The 21,505-nt window shown below is 38.3% G+C and overlaps 1 protein-coding gene across 1 annotated transcript in view; it reads right to left on the minus strand.

The window, feature by feature from the left end:
* LRRC4C (leucine rich repeat containing 4C) overlaps positions 1 to 21,505 on the minus strand; it is a 1,133,428-nt gene that overhangs the window by 392,028 nt on the left and 719,895 nt on the right. Inside the window, exon 4 of the mRNA XM_054026879.1 lies at positions 11,345 to 11,431. The gene's annotated coding sequence lies outside the window, so the exon portion shown is untranslated. The remainder of the gene's footprint in view (positions 1 to 11,344; positions 11,432 to 21,505) is intronic.

Here is a 21,505-nt window from a genome sequence, read left to right on the forward strand (position 1 = left end):
AGCATTCTTCCATCAACCTAACTGTGACTACCCTGGGGATTAGGTCAGAATAGCTACAGTGCTCAGGGGAGTGGATTTTTCACTCACCCGAGTGCAGTAGCTATGCCAATCTAAGTTTTCAGTGCAGACCAGCCCAGTTACTAGACTCACAAATTTTCTGGTGTAACTCCATTGGAATGAATCTGACCTAGGATTTTTCAGAGGTGGGTGAGAGGGAAGAAGGACTGGAATTATAATGCAACGTTCTGTTCACGTTTACAAACTAAGCCTGTGATCTTGCAAATGCTTATGGATGTGTTTATTCACATGCTCACTGTTAAGCATGTTCATAAGTGTTTGCAGGGTTGGGACCTAAACTCAGTGGAAGTTCTCACATGTGGAAAGTTATATGTGGAAATGTTTATAAGAGCAAGGCAAGCAAGCAGAGTATGGATGATCCACTCTAACCCTGCATTTGTTGCTCTCATAATGAGAAAGAAAGTATTTATAGATCCAACTCCTCCATTTGCACCCCTCCCCCAAAAAATGAGCCAGGCTCTTCGATGGTAATTATAGTGGATTCCATAAATCAAACAGTTGCTTCCAGTTATTTTTAGCATGCAATAACACAGATACCCTCCACTCTGCTCTCTACAATAGTAATATATATTATTAGATATCCTTAGTTAATCTAGCTCTTTGATATGAACTCTGCAAAAGTGAAAATGAGAAGAAGAGAGAATGGAAGTGTCACAGTTACAAGTATGGGACTTGAACATGTAGCTATATACATACTTTTTAAATTGTAGAGTATATTTTCTGGTTAATTTCAGTTCAGTAACAAATTTACTGAATCAGTAACAAAGACCAGGGAGCTCAGCCTCCAGTTGTACATTACTTCTAGTTGTGGTGACTCCATTACTTCTAGTTGTGGTGACTCAGTGACAGAATGTGTGAAGTAACATTCTGCTTAGTGTGAATAAGGGGATCAACATCTGGCTCTTAATCAATCATATCTTTTAGGGCTCTTGATTTGCTTTCATTGAAGTCAGTGGCAAATACACATTGACTTAAATGGGTGAAGGATCAGGACCTGGATCAATAACAAGCAACCCACATTTGGTGGTTTTCCAGGCATGCTATTCAATAGGGTTTTGTGAAGATGGCTGAGGGTTTGCACCAGAACTGATGAAGGGGTAGAAGGGAACATTTTTTGGTAGCTGGCTGTTCAAGTTCCTACCTATCTGACTGTTTGATGCTACTGAACTTACGTTGTGATATTAATCAAACATTAGGACTCCTAGAGCTTTGTGTAAGCACTTTTATCTTTTTACTATTTTAATCTAAATAAATATCAAAACAAACATTTTTTTCAGAAGTGCAAAAATATCACATCCCAATAAATATTTCCATCAACCTTTTCTTAAATTACTTTTTACTACTGCAAAGTTACAACTAAATGTTAAGATACTGCATTGTACATTACTCATTACTTATTCAAGTTCAGGTTAATATTCAAACAACCTGGCTAAAAATTTGGCTTTGTTTTTAAAGGTACCTTTAACACTTGCCTACTAAAGCTAAGAATCTGTGAACAAATCTGAAGTTTTTTGTTTGTTTGTTAACATCAACTAAATGGTCTTTGTAAGTGGTGATGCTCAGCTTTTGCAGATCTAATCTGATTCTCAAATGCAATCATCTGCAGTAGATACATCAGTTCTTTGGACACAGACTAATATTCATTTACCCTTTCAGCAGAAATTAGCATTTTATGCAGCTTTGATGTCGTTCCAAATGGCATTAAAATGTGAATTTTTAATGGTACTAGTATGTATATGAATATATAGAGAGAAATAATATATTGGCTAAAGTAGACATGATTTAGCCAAAAAAATAGTATCAGGGCAGTAATATGCTGATAAACTACAGATAGGAACTGAAGAGAAACAGTCAAATGAAAGAGAGTCCCATTGAATTACATCGCATAAAGGAATACAAATAAATATTGAGAAATTTTGTAAAGTGCTTTTATACAAATGCAAGAAAACTAAATACTAAGACAGGTGAAATTGAGTGCCTCACAGAAACTTGCATCACAGAAACTTGGTGGAATTATGATGGGACATAGGAGTACCAGGGTATAAAATATATAGGAATGACAGAGTTGGTCATGCTGGTGGGGGCGTGGCATTGTATGTGAAAGAAAGCAAAGTCAAATAGAGTACAAATCTTAAATGAATGAAACAGTACCATAGAATCTTTATGGATAGAAATTCCATGCTCATATACATTCTAATCTGATACTACTGACCAGCTGACCAGGATGGTGATTGTGAAATGTTCAGGGAGATTAGAAAGGTTATAAAAACAGAAAACCCAATAATAATCGGGAATTTCAACTATCCCCATATTGACTAGGAACATGTCACCTCAGGACCAGATACAGAGATAAAATTTCTATACACCATTAATGACTGCTTCTTGGAGCAGCTGGTCCTGGAACCCGCAAATGGAAAGGCAATCTTTGATTTAGTTGTAAGTGGAGCACAGGATCTGTTCCAAGAGGTGAATATAGCTGAACCACTTGGTAATAGTGACCATAATGTAATTAAATTTACCATCCTTATGGGGGGTGGGAGAATACCAAAGAAATCCACCACAGTAGCATTTAACTTTTAAAAGAGTAACTACACAAAAATGAGGAAGCTAGTTATATAGAAAGGAGCATAAACTCTGGCAAGTCAAGTGTAAAAGTATAATTAGGCAGGCCCAAAATGAATTTGAGGAGCAACTAGCAAAAGACACAAAAACTGACAGCATTTTTCTAAAATACATCAGAAGCAGGAAGCCTGCCAAACAATCAGTGAGACCATTAGGCAATCAAGGTGCTAAAAGAGCATTCAAAGAAGACAAGGCCATTGTGGAGAAGCTAAATAAATTCTTTGCATCTGTCTTCACTACAGAGGACGTGAGGGAGATTCCCACACCTGAGCTATTCCTTTTAGTTGAAAAATCTGAGGAACTATCCTAGACTGAAGTGCTTTGGGGTGGTTTGGGAAGAAATTGATAAATTAAACAGTAATAAGTCACCAGGACCAGGTGAGCTCTGAAGGAACTCAAATATGAATGTGCAGAAATACTAACTGTGGTATGTAACCTATCATTTAAATCAGCCTCTGTTTTACTCAGATTACTGGCAGACAGCTAATGTGACATCACTTTTTAAAAAAGTCTCCAGACATGATCCTGACAATTTCAGGACAGTATGCCTAACTTCAATACCAGGCAAATTGGTTGAAATGATATTAAAGAACAGAATTATCAGACTTATGGATGAACATGCTATGTTGGGGAACAGGCAACCTGGCTTTTGTAAAGGGAAATCATGCTTCACCATTAGAATTCTCTGAGGTTGTCAACAAACATGTGGACAAGGGTGATCCAGTGGATATAGTACTTAGACTTTCAGAAAGCTTTTGACAAGGTCCCTCACCAAAGGCTAGTAAGCAAAGTAAGAAGTCATGGGATGAGAGGGAAGGTCCTCCCATGGATCAGTAACTGGTTAAAAGATAGGAATAAACCGTCAGTTATCACAATGGAGAGAGGTAAATAGTGGGATCCTCCAAGGATCTGTACTGGGACCAGTGCTATTCAATGTATTCATAAATTATATGGGAAAAGGGGTAAACAGTGAGGTGGCAAAGTTTGCAGATGATACAAAATTACTCAAGATTGTTAAATCCAAAGCAGAGTTTGTAAAGATTTACAAAGGGATCTTACAAAATTAGGTGAGTGGGCAACAAAATGGCAGATGAAATTTAATGTTGAGACATGCAAAGTAATGCACACTGGAAAACATAATTCCAACTATACATACAAAACGATGGCGTCTAAGTTAGCTGTCACCACTCAAAAAAGAGAGCTTGGAGTCATTGTGGATAGTTCTCTGAAAACATCTGCTCAAATGGCAGAGGCACTCAAAAAAGCTGACAGAATGTTAGGAACTATTAGGAAAGGGATAGATAAAGGACTGTAAATATCATAATGCAACTCTATAAATCCACAATATGCCCTCACCTTGAATACTGAGTGCAGTTCTGACCACCCCATCTCAAAAAAAGATATAATAGAATGGGGAAAAGTACAGAGAAAGACAACAACATTTATTAGGAGTATGGCGATATTAAATACAAGGAGAGATTTAAAAGACGGGGATTGTTCAGACTGAAAAAGAGATGAATGAGGGGACGATATGATAGAGGTCTATAAAATCATGAAGGATGTGGAGAAAGTTAATAAGTGAGTAAGTGTTATTTACCTATTCACATAATACAAAAACCAGGGGTCATACAATTAAATTAAGAGGTAGCAGGTTTAAAACAAATATACAGAAGTACTTTTTCACACAACACACAATCAACCTGTGGAACTCGTAGCCTGGGGATGTTGTGAAAGCCAAAAAATAACTGAGTCAAAAAAAGAATTAGATACATTTATGGAGGATAGGTCCATCAATGGCCATTAGTCAAGATGGTCTGGGATGCAACACCATGCTCTGGGTGTCTTGTAACCTCTGACTTCTAGAAGCTAGGACTGGATGACAGGGGATGGATCACTTGATAAATTTCCTTGTTCTGTTCACTCTCTCTGAGACATCTGGCACCGGCTACTTTCACAAGACAGGATACTGGGCTAGATGGACAATTGGTCTGACCCAGTACAGCCATTCTTATGTAGACTAAAATGATAATTTCCTCTTTTAAAATTGCTATTTTTAATATGCTAACTATAGTTTATCAACAAATAAAACAAAGACAATAACATGACTAGTCACTCAGAACATAACTTCAAAGCAACCTGGAATTAAATTGTACTATTGGATTTCCAGGCTTGTTAGTCAGCTAAGTGACAAACATCTTTAAAACATATTTTTAAAAAATATCAGCACATTTAATCATCCATCAATGCATACATCCATCATGCAAGTAAATGGTTATAAGTTGGTCAAATTTAGTTGGGTGAAATATTTTTCCCCTGACACTTTATACTGATTGTTTTCTCAAGTTTGTTTTATGCTGTTTTTGAGTCTTCAATCTTTCACTTTGCATGGAACTTTCAGGAGCCAGCAACTCCCTGCAGATCAATTTGCAAAATCCACTTCTACAATAGCTCTACATTTCACATGGAAGTACCATGGGAGATATCTTGGATCATGTGGAAGGAATAGAATAACACCTAGACATCCATCCACACACTTACAAAGCACAAATACTGACACAGACAAGGCCAAGTGGGGAAGGAAGTGGCTAGGGATATATGTACTCTAGTTCCAGCTTTACATGGTCATTCACCTTTGATCCATTTAGGTAGAAGGAAGGTCTTAAGGAAGGTAGTAGCTGTCTGAATGATGAAGGCACAGCTTGTGGCCTAAATGGATGCTTTGGAGATGCAGCCCCTGGACAACTAGCAGTTCTGGCTGCTCATAGGGAGCCACAGACTCCTCCTACCACATTGCAGCTAAAGTCCATTCTCCTGCAGCTGGTGATGCACATGGACAAAGGCCACAATCATAGTCTCAATGATTTCCAGTTCCATTTAAGGACCAAGAGGATTATGGACCAAGAGGTTGATCAGTGAAGATAACTAGTAACATTCTGACAAATGGACTGAAACAACTCACATTTGTTTCTCATCAACTGGACAGGTATCCCTGATCCTAGGTAAGGGAGAATATCAATGCTTACTGGCATGTGCAGCAAATGTTAATGTGACTGGCAACATAATAGCAGGTTGAAATAACACAATTGTCCCTTATTGACAGGAAATTGGGGCTAAAGAACTGAACTTCTATATTGGATTGGCATGGAGAATGGTTAAAGGTAAAAGACTAGATGCTCAAAGTTGTCAATAATTTGGTGGAAGAGAAATATCTTTAGTCCCTGGGAAAGCAAATATTCTAATATATAATGCTGATGACCTGCAGTTAAAGAGGGTGAGATAGACATCAACTGCACAGTCAGAAAAGCCTGCAGAGGGGGAAAGAAATAGTGCAAAAACTGGCAAAGTATAGGAAGAAGAGTGAAAAAGGAAAATTAGACAATGTTGCTAATAAAAAGGACAGTGAGAGGCAGTTTCAGAGCTATCTATCTTCTCTGATACAATTACATTTCACCTTCTTTGTATATAGTCACAAAAGCAACTCTGGAAAACAATCCTCCTTCTTCCTTATAAAACATTGCTGACAAAAAGTTATTTGTGCATGGAAACATCACTGTCATTTTGGTTCTTTTCAGTCTGATACTTTTAATAAGAAAGAAAATGACCTGAATCTGATCCAAAGTCTGTTGAAGTCAATGGGAAACTTTTCATTGTCTTCAATGGGCTTTGGATTAGGCCCTTTCTACTCTGATTAACTTAATAGCATGTCTCAGTAACTAAGGAATGGTGAGAATCCAGTAGTATATTTTAGGGAGATTGTGATACAGTAAGAAAATAAAGCTTGACTTTGATCTGACTCATACCAATGTTACACATGTACAATTCCACTGATTATCATTGGTTTATTCCAGTGTGAGTAATACCAAAATTAAGCTCCAAAGCCTTCAACATTAGGAGTCTAGACATACTGTTTTGTATATATTAGGATCTCCCAGCTCATTTTAGATTTAATCTTATCCTATTCACAATTCCCAAATGTGAAATTTGGCTTCACTGCTATACAGTTGTTGGAACACAGGGGTGGGTTAGGACAGGTCAAACACAAGTCACTGGGCTTAATACAGGAGTAACAGTGAAATTTAATGGCCTGAAATATTCAGGAGATCAGACTAAATGGTCTGTTAGTCTCCTCTGTCCTTAAACCCTATTAAGCTATGAATCCATAAAATATTTGCTTGGAAGGAAAATACCAGATGCTGCATCTTCCATTTGTAAAGATCTCCCTTGTAAACTTGATTCCACTTCACACAGTGAAATTCTCAGCATGTTTGTTTGAATCTTGTGTTGCTAATCCAACTGGACAGCTGCAGACACAAATATCACAATCTGCAGTTAAAAATGTCTGGGTTTTAATGTGCACTATTCTTCAATGAGACACAAATTGCTGATCTGTGAAAAGGAATTCAGTTGCATCCGAGTTTCTTTGCAAGAGGGGCCTAACATTTAGTGACTGAAAGTCTTGTGAAAGTAAGTAAGAAGCCCTCTACTTTGGGGGCAAAATTCTCCTTTCCAATCTGTAATGAGGTTCTCTTTTTCACCTGAGGGGACTGCATATAGAAAGAGAACAGAATGAGGAACAGAGATTAGCACTGTGGATCTGTGAGGAGAAATATGTCCATAATATTTAAGTGAAGAAAAACTGCATTCATGAAAGGGTATAAACAGACAAAGTTATAAGAAATTCAGAGAGTTAAATTGTTTCTAAGCAATTCTCTTTGGACTGTAATATTACCAAATTGGGAGGTCTAGTGCCCAGGGTTTTACTAAAATAAATTTAGGTCCCTATGAATTTAAGGCCTAAGTGCAGAGTAGGTGTCCCTCTCAAGAACATGGAATGCTGAAAGAGCAGGGCAAAGTAGTATGTACTAAACTGGACAGGCATTAGGTACAAATTTCACAAATGACATCTTGGGACTCTGTGTCCTTTATTAAATTCATATCACAAACCGGTTTAATTTTCCCCTACAGCAATGAGAGTAGATACAGAAGAAATACATAGCTTGATTCCTACCATCATGGCAATTTGGGGCTCTCCAAATTGTAAAGTCATTCCTAAAGTCAAAGGCGTAGTGGCACCCAAAATGTGCCTTTGCAGTGGTAGTCATAGCAAACAACGAGAATTGTGTACATACACACATACACACACACCGAAGAAAAAAAAAATTAAGAACAAAAGATTTTTCCATTTCATTCTGAATTTTTGAAAATGGCCAAGTTTTGCAAATTTCCTATATAATATGTCATGTTTGACAATTTTATGAGTGAACATTGATGAATTTGCACTCATAAATTACCCTATTTTCCACAAAAATCCACAGAAGTTCCGGTTCACAAAATGGCTTGGAACCAAATGCTTTCATTCAAAATTTCCCACTTCAAAGTTTTGTCACTTTTGCAGCCTTAAGTCCTGATCCTACAGTATGAGGCACACAAAAGTGGACTCCTTCACCAAGATGGAGCCCCACAGAGGTCAGAGTCTGATTTCATTTTCACTGGTGTAAGTGAGGAGTAACTTCTTTGAACTAAATGGAGTCACTCCAGATTTCTACAGGTGTACATGGGAACATATTTTTGGACCTTAATATTATATTCATGCACCATCCTATGTATAGCTGCTTTTGTAAATGTCAGTAGAGCGAACAGGAAGAATATCTCTCAGTTGTTACTAAATTGCATTCATAAGATTGCAAACTCTAAGACAAGAAGACATGGACATGCATAATAGAGTACTTTGGGAATTATCGCTTTTACTTAAAAAGTGACAGCAATTTCCCCCCCATGTTTTTTAAGTAGCAAGAAAATAATACATTGAAATAGAGAGGGATGTTTCAGCCATCTTAATTTCTTCTCCTAAGAAGTTATTGTGACTGGAAAATACAATTCTTATTTACTTGAGAATAGAATCTTAACTGTATATGCCTAAAAATATTCATGAAAAGACAACCAAGCAGCCATGTTGCTCTGCAGTGCCAAGCAGGAGATATATATGTGTAAATTCTGCTGTCTTGTTTCCTTGCTCAGCATAGGTTCAGAATGATGTGTTCTGAGGAGGAAAAGGGCCTCACACTGCTTAACAGAGAACTCTGAGCCAAGGATGAAGGAACATAAACTGGTTCCAAAGTCCCCATCATCCAGAAGGATAGTGCTTTGCAGGCAGCAATGTAAGCCCTCGAAGAAAGGTATAAAGTGAGGAAACAGGAGTGGTCTGTACGTGAACAACATGACAGAAATAGAGAGGATCCCTGCCAAGAGGAAAACTGTTCATGGCATAAGTATATAATAACTGTGCCTTACACATCTGCTCTAGGTGAAGTTTCCTACATTCTTTTCAAGTACTGACAGCTGAAAGTTGTTAGACTTCACAGTAGTTTAGGAGATACTTCCATTTTAAGCCTCTATTTTCAAGTGCTATAACTTTCCAAATAAATTAACCTCTGGACTGAAATTTTATCGACATGTTCTAAGCTCAAAAGATGATCATAGTTTTTGGAGATCAGACAAAATTCTATCTGGCCTTTTTTTGAGATTTCTCAACATAAAATAAGTGGTATTTTCCCAGCATTTAAGACATTTTCAGAGGCTTTTTTTCCATGTCCATATACATTAAAGAAGGCTCCTCTTTAAAAATGTCATACCTAGAATATACTTCATCCTCAACAAGCAAAAGTGCCTTTTGCAGGTGGGACGAAACTTTGTTTAGACATGTTCAAGTTTTAAGATTTGAAAATAGTGTTTTTATGCTTAGAAAGATAATATTTTAATGATAAATGTTGGTAAATATCGATTTCACTGTACACACACAAACTGATAAAACTATTTCCATCAATAATAATCAAAATTTACAGATAATCAAAGTAAGAAAAAAATTGCCTGAAAACATATTCGAGTCAAAATCTAGTGATTTAGACTTTTGAATTAAGCTTGTTACAAATGGACTAGCAAATAAATTGCAAAAACATGCCAGATTTGTTGATTTAAGGATAAATACTTTGTATATTTTGACATATGATGTTGACAATTTGTCCTTTAACTTTTTGAATTTCAACATTGACTGTCATTAAATAACTGTCTGACTTGTTTATTTATTTAAATAAATAAAAAAATTAAAAATGCTCAAACTCCATAATTTTACACAACTGTGAAAATTTATTTTAAATGCTTAAAACTAATTATCAATATTATCTGTCAAAATTATAAAAATAATCAAATTCTGTCAAGCCTGAGTGTAATGTACATGCACTGTACACTATTTTCTAATAGCCAATTCTTAAGGCAGTCTGGTCAAGTGAATAGGACACTAGACTGGATTTTTCACACACACACACCCCAAGACACACAACGATTCTGATGTAAATTCCCAGAATAGATCAACCCTCAATTTTGTTAAATGCTTTGAGATCTATGTATGCTATATAACATGCCTGTACTTTAACAGGTGTTTGCCTGAGTAATTGCTGATTAAGAACTGAGTACAGACCTTAGGATTTAGCCCACAATGAAGAGAGATGTAAGGCTCTGCATATATGCACACAAATGTATTAAAATATAGTTAAAAGAACAGCCTTAACCTTGAATTCTCTGGACTTTCCCCACACAGTGGCCAGCTCCCTATTCTTTCACTTTCCTATTCTTCCACTCTTATTAAAATTGTGCTTTGTATCTAAATTGAACAGTGCTATAAAAATCACAGGACATCTGGAATACACAATCCCCTTTCAATACCATCTTATAGAACGGTGATGGAAAACTCCAGTAATAACAGTAACCATTTTTTTTTACAATGAATTCATTGCCATTCCAGATCAGACCAATGGTCCATCTATTTCAGAGGAGTCAGTATCAGATATTTCAGAGAAAGGTGTACAAAATCTCATAATATATACTTCACTCCTGTTTTACAGCTCTGGAAGTGAAAGAAAAGTTAGGCTACATGTTTACAATACCTGATACTCTCTGAGAGTAAACATGATTGGAAAATAGCTATTCTTCAGGAAGGAAAAAAATAACCCATTTTCACAAAGGGTTATTTTATTTTCTCTCTCTTCCTTTCTTCAAAGATATGCAGCATGGTTTTCTAGTGTTCAGAAATCAAATTAGCCTTACGGTGTTGAAATATACTCTTGGAACTACTATGTATTTAAATCATCTGGGTTTCACAGAGGTTACAAAAAGGTTCCTGAGTCATACTACTAGCTGTATTTTAGATAGACAGATAGATAATATATATAAAGTAATATATAGCTGCCCATGATATGCCAGAATATTGGATTGTTATCTGAGCAGTATACATCTTGACTTTCTTTAAAATACAATACTGAGGATGTATGGGGAAATATATGAACATATACTCTGGAATGACCAAGGGGAATATACTTGATATAGGTGTATATGTATAGATACTACTAAGACAGGATTCTCTAAAAAAACATATAATAGGAACTGGCTGTTGTGAACTGTTCTCATTCTATTCTGTTTGTCCATTAGGTCCATGGATAATAAAATGGGAAGCCTCTTCAGTCCAGGTTTGTGAAAGTGATAAGGGTTTTAATGTTTTAGGTCATTATTTTTAATACATAGATCTTTCTTCCCTCTCTGTCTCCACCTTTCCTTCTCACTGTTCCTGGTGCAACATAACACACAGTCCTACCTTAACAAATCTGATCCGATCTTCAAGATCTAGGGAAGAGCTGCCTCGTAAGAGAAGGATTTCTGGTAATGAAGAGGGCATCAACACCTGCAAGGAAAGAAACACAGATATTACAAGCTTGCACATGTTGGTTACACAACAATGCAGGAAAGCACAGTCCATGATATGAGAAAGTCTGGGCTTGGTCCATATAAGTAGGAATTTGGGCATCTCTCGCTACATGCAGGAATTGTTTTTTCTTTGTCATTTTCTATAATAATCCCCTTCCTTCTCCACTAGTTTATGCTGGAACTGAGTTTCCTCACTATTACATATGGTTTCTATTTCATTGCTTCAGTAGTGTGGAATTCCTTTTACAATGCTGATAAACTTAGCTGCCATGTAGTAGATTAGAATGCATTGGCAAATACCATACATTACAACACTGATAGTCTTCCCACAGCTCCCATTGGCAGGGAACTGGGAGCTGCAGGCAGCTGTGCCTGCGGACGGTCAATATAAACAAACTGTCTTGCAGCCCGCCAGCAGATTACCTTTATGGGCCAAGTGTGGCCCACGGGCTGCAGGTTGCCCGCCACTATTCTAGAGAAACGTGAATTTTAATGAATCTTTGTTTTGAAAAACAAAATTGAAGAAAACCATTTGGATAAGGTTGAAACATCCCATTTCAACAATTTCAGAACAGAATGGTTTGATTTTCATTTTGAAATCATGCTCTCTCCAAATTTATTTCCATTTTGGAATGAAAACAAATTTAGAAATTTCAGTATTTCTGGTGAAACGGAAATTCCAGTTCCCTGCACAACTTTAGAGCCAGGATTTGGTTTGGCTCTTTCTTTACTGTGTATTATTTATTTGTTTGTTTATATGTATTGTGTGTGTGTGTGCATGACTATCTCCAGAATGCTTACCTTAAACATTTGCATCCTTTTATGTAACCTTTATTTACAAGATATGTTAGGAGCAATACAATTGCATGAGGAGATCTATTTTAATAAAAGAACATTCCAAACATCTGGTATTCTTAATATATATATATCCATCCCCTTAAGTAATTTTTGACTTGCCATAATCACCGAACACAGATCTTTAAAAAATATATATTTGATCAATAATGAAAAGACTAGAGCCACAGTAGTTGTGGGCCAGGCCTTGAACCTACTACTGCAATCTTCTCTTCCAATCTCTAGATATATAGATCCTGCAAATATTCATGCACATAATTTTATGTAACAGGTGGCCCTTTTGAAGATCAGAGCTACACTGAGCAACAATTTAATTTGGGTTTCTTTTTTGGCTAATAAATTCCAAAGATTTGTTTCTTTCAAATCTGAGATATCTCAGATATGAAACTCACCTATTATCTCTGTTAACTTTATTCTGTAAATGAAGCCTTTGGACCAGATTTATAAAGGTATGTAGATGCCTACATGTGCAGATCGGCACCCAGTCAGATTTACAAAAGTGCCTAATTGAGTTAGGCACCTAATTCTCTTTGACTTTACATCTGTGCATCTTGGAGACACCCTCAAACAAGGATGCTTTTGCTTTGTTAATATATCCACAGAATGTAGAATATATGCTGAGTGCTTAAGCTTTTGGGGCTTTCCCAAGCCTACCCTGGGGTTTCTGAAAGATAATCAGTATCTTTCAAGTCATCTTAGTGATATCAGGACAATGGTGGTTCTTTCCTCTCCCCCTGCCCCAGCTTCTTTCTTGTCATTTGAAGGTGTTGTGTTTATTTCCTTTGAGCAGAAGATAATTAGCCTGTTATCAGTGTGCAGTATGAGCTAGGAGGCTGTGCACAGAGGGATTATAATTCAGTAGTTAAACTTTCTGGTCAGCAAAAGAATTTGGTATGGGAGGAATGTGTAGAGGGATTGTGCCTTTGACAGTGCACTAGAAGATTCAAATTTACTTGGGAGAACATGCAGCTATTTTGGGATGGAGAAAACGTAAGCTTTTAAGCACTGTCCCTCTCCTTTTTAATAAAATCTTCAAACACCAGTTTCATTATGCATCCCAAGTGCAATGAACTAACAACCACTCTGCTTGTTCGGGCTTCTGTTGCTCTGTACTGTACCCACCCATACCTTCGGGGTCCTGATTCTGAAAAGTACTGCTGAGCACCCTCAACTTCCATTGTTATAGGATAGTTACCCTGTAACTCATGGGATGAGGCCCGTGGATTGTAAGTGATATGGGACAGGAATTCCATGTTTTGGTTGAATGTAAATGTATGTTGGCCCTTTGTCTCACAACAGTGTGGGAGTAGAGGAGTTTGTTAGGCGCAGAAGTAGGAGTGAGAGTGAAGGTCTGATGATATGCAGCTATGACACATTATTATTCATTGTGTGAGGTGTTACTCAGAGCAACTGTCATAAAGCACAGTGCAGAGCACACAAACAATGAGAAGCCTTGAAAGTGAAGGCAGGTCTCTGGGTTGGAAATGCTCCTGTCACCTTCCAGGCCCTGGATTCACTGCTGTGTTTGTGTAATGCATCTGGTAATGTGAGTCAGGGTACTAATAGCCAGTGACATAAATAAATAAATTATGAATCAAGTTTTGTCTGCGAAGGCTTCAAGAATTGAAAAAGGGCTACAATTCAACAAGTTTAGAATTCACTGACTACTATGCTACCAGGTCTAGAATTTATAGAATTAATAGAAACTGAATAACTAGCAGTTTAAGAGAGTGACCCAGGACAGTTAGTAGGGGAATCAGCCCAAAGCTAGAGACTGAGTGTGGACCACAGTTGCCAACTTTCACGTGGTAAATAAGCACCCCGACTTTCACAAGAAGCCAAAAATCAAGCTAATCCCATTTCAAAACAAGGCCAAAAAGAGTCAATTCCTAAGAACCCCAACACTCTATGTGACTAGATTCCCACAGCGTGCAGTCTGGGACTGTGGTGGGCCCGCTGTGCATCCCTGACTCTCTCCCCTTCTTGCCCCTTTCCCCTCCTTGCCGGGAGCCGATAAAAAAAAAAAAAAAAAAAAAAAGAAGCAACAAGCTACAACAAGCAACAAGCTACAAGCCAAACAAGTAACAAGCTACAAGCCAAAAACTAGCCAACAAGCAACTCACAAGCCAATTAAGTCGAAAACAAGCCCAATTTTTGCATTTTTTCCACGGGTTTGGCATGTCTGGTGAGAAGGTTAATGAGAAGGGACCTCAGAGGGAAAAATCAAAGACATAAGTATGGAAATTTAACTCTCTCAGGATTAAGGTGAGAGACAAAAAGCGAGCCAACCATCACAGTCAGATTTAAAAAAAATAGAAAAGAGGTAATAGCCAGTTGGAGGGAGAGGGAAGGCAAAGACTGAAATGAAGAGGAGGAAAAGGGAAGGGTCTGAAAACAGTCAGAGGGGAAGAGGAGAAATCCAAAGCTTCCACTGAGACCATAGGAGCAGGAGGTGAGAGGAGAGGTTACTAAATGAGAGGGCAACAACAGATGACAACAAGTCCAATGAGGAGAACCAGGTATCCTTAGGGAAACGGAAGTTAGAAATAAAAAGGTCATTGATCAGGAGGAGTTTCCAAGAGCTGGAACAAGAATTCCCAGGTTTTGTTGAGCAGGTTTCATCTTTAAAATTGTCCAATCATCAATGCAACATTTCAAGCTCTAAGTTCACAACTAATTAACTATTTAGAAATGCAGCCTGAAATGTTAAAAACTATATGTTCACAATTCCTTGCCAATTTGGAATGGATTATCAACAGAATCAGTTCTGCACAAAGAGTTTTAATATCTCTACTTTAAAAAAAATACACAATTTTAGTACTGGTGAAAGGTGCTGGATTTAGAGTTCTGGAGACAGCCCATCACTCTTCACCAGAGAACAGGCAGAGCACACACAACAGCCATACAAACTTCCAACACACATTTGTCCCCTCCCTTTCAAGAGTGCCTCAAAACTGATGTGGAGACAGAGCTAAATGAATCATTCATAGTGGATAACTCTATTAGATTAACTTAGTCTGGTTATGGCAGCTTATGGTTTTTTTGAACCAGAAAACTCATGTTTCTGGTACAAAAAAATTAATGACAAAAACCTCACACAAATTTGAAATGTATTTTCTAAGAACATTCTCTCTTATCAGTCTCTTATCTGCTGTTTCTATTACAATTCATTTGCTAGGATATTATAAATAAGTGAATGCAAAAGGACAAACTCGTTTAGCCCCCCCAATTCAGGAGAAAAAACATATTTGTGGGAAATGTTTTGAGATGTTCACTTAATCTATACCTGAATGGCCTGGCTCTGGAGTGTTCAGACTGACAAAGTATTAAGTTCATTTTGACAGCTGGCTGACAAAATTCAAAATGTCAACACATTTTTGTTAAAATTTTGAATTTTTGATGAAAAATGGGGATAGCGATTTTCTCAAATATGTCATTCCCCATTTTCCACTTGTTGTATTCATTTTATACACGCACAAACTGAGGTTCAGAGACAGTAATTGATTTGCCTAGTATCTCATTTTCAAAATTTGCAACATAAGCCAAAAGTTCATTCCTGAACCCACCAAGATCACTGCTTTAACTACAAGGCCAAACATTAATGCATTTAAATATATGGCCTAGCTTCTAGACCATACAGCCTCAAAGACTGTTGCTTTCACAGGATTACCCTTGATAACATCTGCTTTACCTTTCCTGCTTTTTTCTCCCTTCCTTTCCCATATATAGCCTCAGTTCATGACTAGGGTACCTACTATGTATTTCTAATCTTCTGATCTTTAGTTAAGAAGAGGAAAAATAAAAGTCAGCATGAGGAAATGATTCTAAAACACAATTAGCAGGTCAGGGAGGCACTACTGTAGAGTTAGTTCAACCTGCCCTCAGTGAAGCTTTCTTCTCTCTAGCAGTTGGTGCCAAAGTTTTCTAGTCACATCTACACTTCAGCCACCCTAAATTGATTCTTTCAAAATACTATGGATAACCAGCTTCAATAGAAATTACATTAAATCCCACTGTAATTATCCCTATTAGAGCAACATATAAGCAACAATGATGGAGGTGCAAATAATGTCTTGGGGGACTAATGACTGGCTGATATGAGCTAATGACCATTAGTCCCTTAGATTGCCCATTCATTTCTTATTGGCATTATAATATAAAAGCATCTATAGGTTTTTAAAAAATATTATAACAATAACAAAAGCAGAAGAAGTTGTATTCATATAGTACTTTTCATCACAATGCATCTAAAATCATTATGTAGGAATCACTTCGCCAACAACAAACATATCCACCAGTGGCAGAGGAACACAACTTCTGCTTAACAGCTGACAACATGGAGCACTTTTCTACAGGAAGAATATTGTCTCCAGATCTATCTGCATGGAAATGTTGGTAGGCAAAACATAATTACAAAAATTAGAATTTGGCCAGATCACCAGCTAAATAACTCTGGAAAAAGAAAAACATGCTCTGGAAACTTTAATGACCACATGGATGGTGAAAACTCAGAATGTCCATTCTGTGGGAAATTCTGACATTTTGAAAAAAAGAACAAAAACTTGAAATGTTAATATTCCTTATGGAAATCCCATTGTTTTTCATTTTGGAAAGTCAAAATATTATGCTTACTTTTTTCCAGAATGAAACTAAGCAGCCATTTACCCCAAATCCTGAGGATTCCTCATGCTGCCCAACTCCCAGGGACTCCTCCCACTCCAGTGGATCTCCTAGATGGCCCTGATTCCCCAGAATGTCCCCCATCACAGAGCAAGGGCTCCAGAAGCCCTGAAAACCTTGATGAAGAACTAAGGCTCTCAGGGCTGCCAGGCTCCCAGCTCCAGAGCAGAGAGTCTGGAAGCTCTAGGATCCCCAACTCTGAAGCAGTTCACATGACATGGGCTGCCCTTGAGCTGTGGCCCCTGCGAGCCTGGGCTTCTTGGCAGCCACCAAGTAAGCTGGCATGAAGTCAGGCAGGTTTCCAAGGTAAGCCCTAGTAGGCATTGTTTCATTGGAACCCAACCTGTATTTTGGCAGAAGTTAGTTACAACAAAAATGTTTCCATGAAACATTCTTGGTTTTGGCAAATCAGCATTTTCCAAATGAAGGATCGTTTTGTCAGTAAATTCCCAACCATCTTTAATCTGGAATATAACATTCCAAGCAGCACAACATGCTCCCTTCACAACATGTTAGGACTTCGGGTCCACACTGACTCACAGGAAAGATACTCCTGGGGGAATTCCGCACCACTACTCGCACATAGAATTCATTATACTTGCAGATTTCTTTGCTTCCCTGCAGAAAAAATGACTTTCTGATGGGGAAGCGAAGGGAAGCTGCAAGAATGGGCACGCACCCTTGCCCAGCAGTTGTTTCAGATGCCTGGAGCAGTCAGCAGAGAGGTAAATCAGAGTGGGGTATGGGAAGTGGGGATGGGGAAGCCTCAGCCAGTGGCTCCTATCATGCACCAGGCTCAGCTGCTAGTTCTTCAGCCACAGAGGGAGGGGTCACTACATGGGATGCTTCTCCCACATCTGCCCAAATCCTGTGCATCTGGACTTCCTCTTACCCAGACACTACAGCTGAGCCTCACCCCCTGCATCAAGAGCCCCCCTGCACCCTGACCCCCCCCGCCAAGCCCCATCCCCCCACACCCAGAACCCCCTGCTGAGACCCAACCACTTTCACCTGGACCCTCCTGCAGAGGCCAATTCCCCATACATCCGGAACTCCTCATTGAGCCCCTGTGCATCCTGATCCCCCCACATGTGCCCCCCGCAAACTGCCTGTACCCAGATTGTCCCACACAGAACCCTCTCAACCCACATCTGGATACCCCCACACTAAGCCCCTCCACACTTTGATCCTGCTGGACTGATCCTGCCTGCCCACATCTGGTGCACCTGGTATGGAGGGGCAGGGCCCTGGGCTGTTTCTGGGACCGGACAGGCCCTTGTGTTGTGTCAGAATCTGGTGCAGCCTCACCGCTGAGTTCATGTCCCAGGAATGAGGGCTGCAGGGTGATCTCCCACCTCCATGTAGCCAGTGGCCTGTGCTCCCCGCTGCCATGCTGGAGCCTCCACATTTATTTATTGACAAATAAAATTTGCAGAATTTTGCAGATTTTTAAAATATTGTGTGCAGAATTTTTACTTTTTTGGTGCAGAATTCCCTCAGGAGAAGAAAGAGAACACCTTTAGTATTCCATCACCTTTAGTTTTTCTAGGAGGTCTCTCATTTAAGTACTAACCACACCTGACCATACTTAGCTTGTGATGGTGACAAGAGCACAATTAGAGGCAATGTTGCAGCTGGCAAAGAGGTATAGGATAAACTTTATTTGGAAATTTTAAGGCACTCCTGGAAAACTAACATCCTGGAAACTAACAAATCAAATTCCTTGAATGTGCCCTTAATATTCTATTCTGTGTATAATTCTTCATAACATTCAACATTGTTACCCTTTGAATGAGAGTGGCACGGGCATGTTATGGGGAGAAAAATACTTCCATGTTATGTACTTCTAAACACTTGTTTTTATAGATAGAGTAAATAAATAATCATTGTTAGGCCATTTCTCATCATTCAGCTGGAGCTGTATGTAACTTCCATGACCATGAGACAGTGTTCACTGTATGTTTGTGCCTATAGGAAAGATGCCATGGGCCCAATGGGAAGAAGGGAGAAATTCTCTGTTAGTTGAAGCCCTGGATGAATAATAAAATGTTTTGCCTCATAAGCAGAACTATTTCCATACCTGACTGTAACTCATTACATATTCTGCTAATGGCATGGGGAAAATGAAAATAACAGTTAATCCTACACAGAAACTGTTAGAATGTCAACATTTAATTAAACCTGCTTCAATCTGAGTGTAGACTGGCCATGCCATGACGTCACACGACAGCAGAAGGCAGCTGCATTGTTGACTAGCAGCTTAAATAAAAGTAACCTGAGAGGGATGATGTTATCCCAGTATGTGGTGCTCCTGCTATAGTATTCTGATTTATTCATTCTTCTTAATCTCGGCGAGGGGCAAAACAGCATGAAGTGTGTGAACTGAGAGACAGTCAGTGATGTTCCAGGGAAGCTCAGCATTGTGGCAGCTGTTCCTTGCTGTCCTTGGTGCTGAATTTACCATTGTAAGAAGGGGATTGAAGCTGTGTACACTGGGAGTCTGGTGTATTTTTTTCAGGGAAAAGCAGCATCAACTGTGCTAATCCATATAACAGGGATGTTTTATGAGGGAAATGCTCTATCACACATTCATCGCAATGAAAATATTGCAGAGATGACTCAGACAGGAATTAGAAATGAACAACATAAATTCTTCATGCCAATAACATCTTGTTAACACAAGAGTGACTGACAGAAGTGATAATATCTGTAAAATTATTAGCCAGGTGTTGTGCGGTATCTGAAAATTATCTATGAGCCTTACTGAAATTATGCAGGTACAGATGGTGTTCTGGTGTCGTGGCCACATTTTCAACTGCAGAAGTTCCTCTCAACCTTAAAATATGCAGTGGAGCATGGCTAGCACAAAATGGCTACCACTTTTCCACCTGAGAGGTGGCTGCATTTCAAAATACAGCATTGCTTTTGGATCCTTCTGGATGAAACTGTCCTCTAAATGTATGCTATTATTTATGGTTTATGTAGACAGGTTTTTTCTGGCTGACATTTAAGTGTGTCTCAAGAAGAAAGGTTTCCAAATTAGAAGTAGTCAGGGTTGAAAGAAGGTTTGTGAAATAAGCACTGCAGCAATATCTCTCTCTTGATGCAGCTATCTTAAAAGTTTCTTTCATATATTGGTAGTTAAGAAAGAAGGCGAGCTTCTTTTTATTAGAGGAAAATCCAAGATTCAATCCAAATAAAATTGCAGAAATTACAAGATCAAAGACAAAGTTAACATTAGAATACTGATATATTAGGGAATATATAGTTAGTGCTGATATTAAAATATTTTGCTCCCATTTAGTACTAGAAAAAAATAGACCAGATCCTTGGCTCTGGTTTAGTACAATGTAGATTAGGTGCAGTGGGAGGACAGAGGTATCAAAGTATGATTCTCAGTTCTCTTTTTTAATATTACTGACCAAATTCTGCTTGCACTTACTCCTATAAGTAGACCCAGTGATTTCAGTGGAATTGCAAGAGTAAGTTAAGCAGGATTTGACCCTTTATATTACGCTGTGGGCACTTACGTTTGCAACTATTTCTTGTTTAATGCACATACATATGTGTATTTACAGACCTCTTAATTTTTAAAGGCAGAATGAAATTTGTCCTCTTGAATTTTGGTGGTAAATATTAACACAAAGAAATTAAGTTTGAGACATCACTGGTACAACTGAAAAGGATCCATATGAGATATGAGGAAATTACAAAAGGACATAGAAAGGAAATCATCAAAGGACATGGAAGCCCTATTAGGGGTCAGCACATAAATCCAGGTATTTACCAACTGTGAGTCTTGTGCCAATGATCAAGCAAGCAATACAGTGATGTCTCAGAACATTGATACTCTCTTTCCAAACCTGCCTGACAGCACTACCATAACACTAAGGACAGATGATATAGAATCCAACTCATGAGAAAAGCAGAGTAAAAGGGAACTGGATTTTTTTCTTCTTTATCACCTATTTACAAGAATAACTGTGGATTGTAAAAACCTCCTACAGGACCTGTTATTTTATGCTATCTCATCAAGGAGCTCTCTCTGGATAGGCTTCAGTGAAAAGACACTGATGGATAATATAGCAGTGTACACTTTTGTTTACATCTACCCTGTTCTTTCCAAATGTATAAGGCATGGCTACAAGCCAATGGAAGAGCAGCTGTGAGAATGTAAAGTGCTGTTTTTACTCATGTCCACTGGATTGTGCATGATTTACCCTGAACTGTTTATTAACAGTGTTAGGGTGCTTTGCTTTCAGCTCTCTCTCTCTCAACCCTCCCCCCCCCATCTCAATGGAACTGTACTTAATTGTCACATGAAATCTTAAAAAAAACAAAACAAAACAAAAAGAATTAAAGGAAAACATATATAGTGAATTTAACCCCCCCACACACACGAGTTTTAAACCAGCCCCCTCCTCCCTTTCAGACCTGGTTATGCAGAGGAAGATTAATGATAACTTACACTAATATTCCTAAGAAAAAAGAAGAACAGGAGTACTTGTGGCACCTT

The sequence above is a fragment of the Malaclemys terrapin genome, chromosome 4, assembly GCF_027887155.1.
Source record: "Malaclemys terrapin pileata isolate rMalTer1 chromosome 4, rMalTer1.hap1, whole genome shotgun sequence".
NCBI lineage: Eukaryota > Metazoa > Chordata > Testudines > Emydidae > Malaclemys > Malaclemys terrapin.